Here is a 9,321-nt window from a genome sequence, read left to right as displayed (position 1 = left end):
CGTGGGGTAACTAGTTTAGCACGAATTGTGCTTGTAGATATTTGTTTTCTGTTTAAATTAGAGATAGAGTTCTAGTCGGTTAAGAAGTTATCTGTACGGGGCTATAAATAGCTACCTTTGTAAATCTGTAGACAACAATCAATCAATACAACAAGTTACTTTCTTCTTCGTACTTACTTTCGAGCAGGCGACTTCGCCGTTACTTTTTCTTCTCACGAGTTCGTGCGGGTTGGCAGGGCTGCATCATCTTGATCTCCGGCCGATTCTGTAAGTTCCGTTTATCGAGTAATATCTAAGCCTTAACTTTCGGCGCATCACTGTTGTTTCGTTTAGATTTATTCATCAGTTATCGATATCAACTGGATTCATAGGTTTTTACCTGTTTTCCTAGTTTTTATCACCAGTTATCCCGCTAGGAATCGGTAGTATCGGCTTTCATTATTTTCTGTCGTTAAAACCATTCATTGCCGATTAGATCTTTTCCTAGCGCTGTTATCATAAGCTTTGTACCGATTACTTTAGTATTTTTCTATCTACAAGGCTACAGGGATCGTGCTGTCTATAGCCGGTCTCATTATCACAGTGAATCGGTCGATTCGCCGATAAACTCTCTCGATCGGAAACTTAGTCGATCGAAGTTTCTGAATCTGACACGTGTTTTTCCTTGCCAATCAACAGGTCAGATTGGCTGGCACGCCGCGCGAACCGCACCAGGGCATTCACCCGAACAGGAGTTAAGCAGATTCTCCCGGGTCGTGTGTCGGTCGCTGGGATTCGGTTGACCGATTTCTAGCGCCAACAGATTCCAACTGAGATCATTACCCCGGAAGAATTGGAGATTGAACCCGATTTATCGTATAAGGAGTACCCAGTTAAGATCCTCAACCGGAAGGAAAGACACACTCGTTGGCAAATGGTCAAGATGTACAAAATTCAGTGGAGTCACCATACGGAAGACGAAGCGACATGGGAGACGGAAGAATATCTCAACGCTAACTTCCGCGGTTTTCTTTTCGGTCAAGGAGGTACGTTGCACCAGCCACACTAGTTCTTTCTGCACTTGAATCTCGGGGCGAGATTCCTTTAAGGGGTGTAGGCTGTAACACCTCTACCTAAATTAAGTGCTTAAATTCTAAACCAGTGTCAAATTAAATCCCTAAGCTACGAAGTGAAATGACCTTTATAAACCTAAGAAGCTCTCTTTTGGAGTTTGTTTTAAAGCTTGAAATTCTATATACAAACTTCAATTTTCTGCCCAAATAAGAGTTGTAAAACTTTTAAATTCCAACAACTTTTGTTAAAGGTACCTTGTCTAATTCGGAGTGGAAAGGAGTCAAAATTAGCAACCCAAGCCGGTTCTCCTACAGGACCTTGAAAATCTCTTAAGTCCTGGAATTCGAGTTTTCCTCCATCTTTGCAAGCTTTCATCTCCCGTTTTCCTATCTAAACTCGAGTTAGAGCCTTAATAGAAGTTGTAGTACCTCAAGAGTGTTCCAACTTTGTTACACTGACCCAGATCCAAATCGGGCCCGAACTTGTTCAAAATCCTGGTCAAAGTGAGGTAAACCAGTCAACTCACCCCGGATGCTTAAAAATCCTAAGTCTGGAATCCCAGATTTTTGGCTAACTTTGGCCAGAAATATCTTTGAATCCTTTCACAATCTAAACCGACACCTTAAACAAAATTTGAAGGACGATCAGAGTTGAACAAGTTTGTTTAAGGGAGTTTCGGGAGTTGTGTTGAAAGATTCGGAGAAGGATCGCTCCAAAGCTGGTCTGGCTTGCTGCCCGAAAGGAGCCTCGACGCCCGCGCGCCCAAGCATGTTCGCTCGCGCGCCGCACGCCGCGTGGCCACCGGCCACCAGCAGCTCGCCGGCACCCTATCACCAGCGCGACAGCGACCGGATAAGAGCCACGGTGCCCAACCCGTACCCGCGACAGGACGGAGCGAGCGCAGGGTGAGCCAATCGCCGGCCGCGCGCAGGTCGCCTTTCACCTGCCACGGCTCTGCTCCGCCAACCCGGTTCCGCCCGTTCGCCGAGAAAGCTGAGATGCCCCCGACGTCCCGCGCCTCCGCCCGCTCGCCCAACCCCCACGTAGCCTTCTGCCTCGCCCGCCAGACAGATCGGAAGCCCCAGACGCGCGCCGCCCAAGGCCAATCGCCGCCAAAGACCATCCGGAGCTCCGCCTCCTCTGCCCAATGGCGTCGTCGACCAATGGACGTCTCGCTCAAGCACTCGCCGCTCCCGGCCATATCCTTTCCCCACCGGAGCCCCGCCTCGACCCTCCGCGCCACCCCAACCCTATAAAAGGGAACCCCCTCACCGGCAATGCCACCCCTTTGCCACCGCCCGCACCGCGCCGCCGCTTCTCGTCTGCGCCCTGCCTTCTCCTCTGAGCCACCGCTTTCTTCCCGCGCCGCCGCTGAGCTTCCGTGGAGCTCACCCTTTGCGCAACCCCCACACTCCGGTGACTTCGCCGCCACCCTCAAACCGCTTCTTCCAACACACCAGCCGCCCGCTCCTCCGCGCGGTGCTAGAGCTTGCTTGTGTCCACTAGAAGCACCGCCGCCGCCGGACCACCGTCGAAGTCTCGCCGCCGCCCAAGCCTTCGTGCGTACAACCCTTCCGCCCAGCCTGCTCCTGCTCGGCCCCAAGGCTTCACCGGTAGACCTGGAGGTAAGCTACTTAACCTCCCTGTCTTTCTGTCTCGCCCGACCCCAGTCCTTTTCGTTTCGTCCGACCCCTGTTCTTTCCGTCTCGCTCGACCCCTATCTTTCCGTCTCGCCCGACCCTTGTCTTTCCGTCTCGCCCGACCCCTGTCCTTGTTCGGTTCGTCCGACCCCTGTCTTTTCGTTTCGTCCGACCCCTGTCCTTATCGTTTCGACCGACCCCTTTTCTTTTCGCCTCGCCCAACCCAGCCAAGTTCACCGACCCTTTCTCCGCCTCGCCCGAGGGCTCGGTTGTAATTCTTTTTCTTTGATCCGAGGGTATCGGTGAAATGTTTTCGGGGATTCCTCTGTGTTGAGTCTGAGGACCTCGGTAAGGTTTTCCTTAAACCTGCGGGTCAGACCCTAAGTTTTCCTCAATCCGACCCTCTCATCCTGCTCTCCACCAACAGAAGTTGAACTCCCCCACCTTTCCTGTAGCTTTGCTACAAGTGTCTGTGTTAAAACGTGAGAGTGTTGAAATAACCATCTAAAATGTTTAACCCCTGCATTGCATTTTCGTGTAGAGTTGAATCTCGCCGATGGGACGTACGAGCTTCATCCAGCCCCGGAAGAAGACCCCGCCGAGGAACAGCTGCACCCCTTCGAAAGAGAGCCCGAACCAGCGCAAGACCCCGAGGACCCCCAAGCTTTTTCTGAAGGCAAGCCCCGGTGCATGAACTCCCTGTTTTGCTTTCATACCACTTATTGATTACTTGATTGCGCATTTACGTTTCGAGGAGTTGTAATGGAACCTTAGATGCACAACTTAGTACTTTGTTTTTGAATACTAGTTGCTAAGGCCGAGTAGTTGCATTGCTTAATAGGTTTCGGTAAAAGTCGAGTGATCTCCTGTCACTCGCGAGTTATAGGAGTTGAATGTTTCAGATTTGTCGCAACTATAAGGACGAAGGACGGGGTCAGGCTTGTGTTCGATGCTTGGTGGATTGCCCCGTCTGTCTAAATGAAAATGAACTAAGGTCGAAACGTGTCGGCGTTCGTGATCAAGTGATTGAAAGTACTAATCTCATACCTAGTATGGGAAGGGGAAGCCTAGTACCTGATTGAACTGGGGCATGGCATACCTTCCAGCTGTCCTTGGAACGTCGTTCCCATGGTGCATCATGTGGGTGCAAGTGCGGTCACAGTGCAGCAATAGGCCGGGACTGTGGAGCATTGCATGCCAAAGGAAGTTGGCCCTTACACGTACCTAAGGGATCGATGGGGACGGCTGACAAATGAAGCGACCCTTCGTGGTGCGCGGATGTCGTGAGATTAGGTTTGCCATGCATGGTTAATAAATTCAAATCGATTCGTCTGCCTCTCACAGATTGGGACTACTTGATCGCTATTCTGCACTGAGTAAAGATGGAACATGATGATGATTTTAATCTTGATGTTTGATAAGTAATTGCCTGGAAACCATGTTTGTTTAGTATAAGTTGCTAATTTAGAATGGATAAAGAACATAGAACATGAGCTAAAAGGTTGAAAGTAAGGACTAACTTTAGACGCTTTTGGCAAGAAAAACCTCAGAGCCAGAAAGCCTTGCATGTTTAAGTCTCGGTCGTGTCCTTCCGACGGGTCAATCTTGCTGAGTACTAGTTGCTCAGCCTTGTTGTGGCTAATCTTTTTCAGGTAATGTTAGTAGCTTGGGTGTTGGTACCACTTGGCCGACCCAGCTTCCTCCAGGCTGGACCGTCGAGTGGGATCCTTCCTCGGATGGCGAAGGAAGGAGTTTTTGATGTCATGATCGGCTCCGTCATGATGTCTTGTATCGACGTTTGGCTTCCGCTAGTTTTAATTTGACCCCGAACCATGCAAAATTTCGGTTTGAATTTCCAAAAACTCTGATGTAATAAATTGTTGAACTATGTTGTCATGATGGAATGTTGTAATCTCTGTGCTACTCACCTTTGCGTGAGCGATGCTTCTCGATCCTGTTTACGTGGTTTATCGGAGGAAATCCGACGGTCGACCAAGTTGACTTGCTTAAAGTGCATAATCGCATGTCAGGCGACTTCATTGCATTTTAGTCAGGTTAATTTGGGTGGTTCCGCCACACATGCATTGACCTCCAGCGCCTCCTTGGTTGTCATTGTTGTCGCCGTTAAGTGCCCGCGGGACGGGTGGTGCACCGGTTTTGCGGGGGTGACTGGCGACTATCGGACTAGCTTGGCTTGTTCCTGTTGGCGGCGCCTGCCACGGTCTCGATTCCTCTCGTTGCGCCCTCCCACTTCGGAGGAAGTTTCGCCATCACGAGGAGGTTCATCGGTGGAGACAGCGAAGACTTCCTCATCTAGTGACGTGGAGCTTCCGTCGTCGCCCTCGCTGTAAGGGTTTAGGGTTAGGACGAAGCAAGAAACTTGGAATTCGCCGCAGTCCGGAAACTAGGTGGGTTCGGGTGGGTCGTCGGATTGAATCTAGAAGGACTGCCTGAATTTTTTGGAAAACACGGCAGCCGAGTTCTTGATGCCAAAAGGGGCGCGGAGAACCCCTGCGCCAACCTTCCAGGGCGTAGTGCTGCCTCTGAGAGGTTGATGCACTCAGCAATGGTATTGTTGATGCGATCGAGCCCCGCAATTATATCGGAGGGTGTGGTTGGGCGGGTTGCCACGAGGATGCGTGGGACACTCTCTAAGAGAGGAAGAGAGAGAGATCGTCGACCTTCTGGGCAAGCGGCATGATGATCCTCGGGTAAAGACCTTGCTCCGTCGGCGCAGATCAGACGGATGTCGAGCTGGCGGCGGACGCTGAGTCGGCGAAGGAGACAGTGGAGTCAGAGTCCACCGGCATAATCCCGAAGTTGAGCTGGATCGATTTGGTGAGGAAGTCCTTCATGCTCTTGGTGAAAATGACGCCGGGCGGGATGCCATCAAGCTCGCTAGGGAGGATGTCACGATCACCCTACCTGGCGTGCCAACTGTCAGATTTAGTGACCGACAGTCCACCAGTGGATTACTCAGGTGGTAGATTTGTAGGTGGGGGAGATCGCAAGACCAAGAGATTGAATGGTAACACAAGGGCGCAAGGTTTTAGATAGGTTCAGACCTCCGGGGAGTAACACCCTATGTTCTGTGTTCTGGTGAATTGTATTGCTGGTATGAGATGCGAAGAGTTGATGTACCCTCGGGAGGGCACGTTCCTTGCCGCCTAATATAGGTTGACAACCTAGGGTTACAATCCGATAAGATCTAATCCTAATCGGTTGTTACATGGAAAGCAATCTGAATCGATTTACAACAAGTATCCCGTGATATCCGGGCAGAATACGTTTGCCCGACCTCCTGCCTTGTGCTCCACGCATTTTCATACCTTGGCCCACACAGCATAGTCGAGCAGGCCCACTTGCTAGGGCCGACTAGTATCCTGATCAGTGGGGACCCGTGGGTATCCTTATCCCTCGGATACATATGAAACTTAGGAGCAGTGAAACAAGCCAACGCGGTAATTGTTGAGTGTGAAACCTTTCAAGGTTGATGGCTGGCACTGTGATCGTACGGTCGCATCAACTTTGATAAATTCTTTGGGAAATGGTTGTCATTACAAGAACTGGATTCTGTGCACTACTAGAAAACTCGATATTAGTATCGGTTCGTAGGGTGCATATCTCCCGAAAATGCATCCAGGATTAATCCGTCGAGATAAAAGGGGGATCTTTTATCATGGGTCCCAAAACTAGGATATAAGACCTCCTTTTAATCCCGGTTGATAGTACCAACCGAGATAAAATGGTCACAAGTCACAAGTCACACGATTTATCACGCGAAATATGCGCGTGTGCGGTCCGTGGGATTCAAACCCATGACCTCAAGCCTCGCACAAAGCTTCCTTACCATCCCACCTACACACCACATCTGTCTATATAGGGAATGCTATCCTTTTGTATTAACTCATGGAGGACCCTTTAATTCGGATTAGTAACACCAACCGAGATTAAAAACCTCATTTAATTACCAACCGGGATAAAAAAAGTTCGAGGGATTTAGTACTTTTCCAGCCACACATGGGGGATCCTTTTTATCCCGGTTGGAAACACCAACCAAGATAAAAAGGGTCTGAGGGCTTTATTCTTTTTTCAGCCACCCGTGGGGACCCTTTTATCCCAGTTGGAAACTTCAGCCACCCATGGGGGACTCTTTTATCCCGGTTGGAGTTTCCAACCGGGACTAAAGGACCCCCCTTTTATCCTGGTTACTTTAGTCTCGGGTGGTAATACCAACCGGGACTAAAAGGTCACCCTTTAGTCCCGGTTGATCTTACCAACCGGGACTAAAGGGTCCCCACGTGTGCCTGAATTTTTCAACCGGAACTAAAGAATCCCCACGGGTGGCTGATTTTTGAACCGGGACTAAAAAGTCCCCTTTAGTCCCGATTGCAAATACCAACCGGGAGTAAATTGTAGTGCACCCCCTTTTCACCCAAGTTGAAATTAAACCGAGACTAAAGGGGTGGTATCTAAAGTCAGTTCTCTAATAGTGGTGGTGTGGATTTTCACCACATTCTGGTTATTGTGACCTTATAATATTTGTTGAAAATTGTGGTATGATCCTGCACCACAATTTCTCATATTTTAGACACTTTGGTCATTGTGACCTTATGAATATTTATTAGCCTGTGGTATGGTTTTACACTACGGCTTCTCTTTTTTGCTTTAGCTTGCCTACAAGTGCTCGCTACAGCCTATAAGTAACGCAACTTAGGAGCAGTGAGACAAGTGCTATCGCTCGCATCCTGGTTATTGTGACCTTCAAATAGTTATTAAAGCCAGTGGTATGGTCTTACACTACGGCTTCTCTTATTTCCTTTAGCTTGCCTACAAATGCTCGCTAAAGCCTACACATGATGCATCATTTGTTGGAGATGCCAGCACTACTTCTGCTCAAGGCACTCCAAGAAGAAATTTATTAAGTAGTCATGTACGTACGACTGCTTAGCATTGGAGCGAGTTACATGAACAGTGCCCGTTCAACTTTAATGAGAGTCGGAAATCCACTACCTGTGTATAACATACCGACGTAGCTATGGTCAGGTTGATGCCAATATATTGTAAAGATTTTCCCGAGTCAAATCTCTGCTGCTTCGCGCGAAGACTCGACTCGGGGCATTTGTTTGGCAAGAAAAAATATACATATGTAAGAAAATGGTGTACGGAGGAAGATCAATGTGCAAGTCGGGGCACGTATATGTACTGAGGCATTTTGAGCCATTTTGTTTATACCTATATTATTCATGGTGATTCATGGTGATGGTGCTTATGATCGAGGTAATATATGGACATGCAAATATTGGTAGAAGACAAATAATTTGGGTCTTCACACGTATTCTTTTTGTTACATATGGGGAACTCCCTGGCTAACTAGTTTGCACGGAAGGATTAAATAAAGTAATGGCTTACCGTGGCATGGAAACGAAATTCTCCAGTGCTTGCTTGAACGGACAAAGCAAATAACTTATACGTGGGAGTTTTCTGACGTAAACAAGCTGAACGCCTGATGATGGCCTTTGTTTCCTAAAAGAGGCAGAGTCCGATTGATTTGTGTGTACGGGTGAGTTAAAAGATGGAAGCCAAAACGTTGAGTTGGAAACCGAACAAAAGTTCAGCTTGCTCCAACCGAGATTAAAGTGGAGCTTTTAGTCCCCCTCCAACCTTACCTTCTCTCCTCTCCCTTTCTCCTTTATCTCTTCTCCTATCTCTGGACGCAGGCAGTAGCATTTCTCTTCTTCCTTATCTTGTTTTCTCCTCTCCCTTCCTTCCAAGCGGAGCGGTGGGGAGCATGAGTGGCCGGCCTGCTAGGGGCGGCAGGAGCGGCGCGCGGCCAGACCTCCGGCGGGGGCGCGGCTCCCGGCGGCCGACACGGCCCGGGCGGTCGAGGGGCCTAGCGTGGCGCAGCGCAGGCGGCCCGGCGCGACGCGGGCGGGCAAGCTGGCGCGACGCAGAGCTACAAGGCAAGCCACGGCGCGACATGAGCGGGTGAGATGGCGAGCGGTGAATAATTTGTTTGTGATTTTTCTGATGAATCCACCGCGTGTTGCGAATGAAATCGAACTCATGTGTTGTGAATCAGATTCTTGTGAGAATTGATTGGTTGTGTGTTCTTACTTGTGTGATGGTTATGTGAGATGAACTTATTTCTTGCTTCATTTTGTGAAGCGTCAATTGTTTTTTTATCTCTGTGGTGGAGTTGGAGCTCAAGGAGGTGGCATAGTGGTCGAGGTGGAGATTTTTGACCAATGTACCGCTGCCTATATAAATCACCGAGCCCTTTGGTTTGGAAGTTCACGACACGCCAGATCCACGCGCAGCAAAGCAGACGCACGCCGCCAGCCATAGCTGCACGATTGCCAGACTACGCGCCGTTGCCGTCGCCAAGCAAGCCAGACTACGCCGTCGCCGAGCAAGCAATTAAGCTACGCAAGACTCGCCGCACACCGGCCGACGGTTCTGTTAACTTCGCTGTCCGTTCCGGCAGCCATGTTTCAAGGTGAGCGTGATCTGCAAGCAATGAGAAAAACTACCTGGTGGTGTGTCGTGCCGTCCAAGATTGATCTAAAGTTTCCCGACTTCCTCGACGAAAGTGGAACGGCTATCATCCTGACATGCTCCGTTGATA

This window comes from Setaria italica, chromosome VI (genome assembly GCF_000263155.2).
Source record: "Setaria italica strain Yugu1 chromosome VI, Setaria_italica_v2.0, whole genome shotgun sequence".
Lineage (NCBI taxonomy): Eukaryota > Viridiplantae > Streptophyta > Magnoliopsida > Poales > Poaceae > Setaria > Setaria italica.
This window is presented reverse-complemented; position numbering follows the sequence as displayed.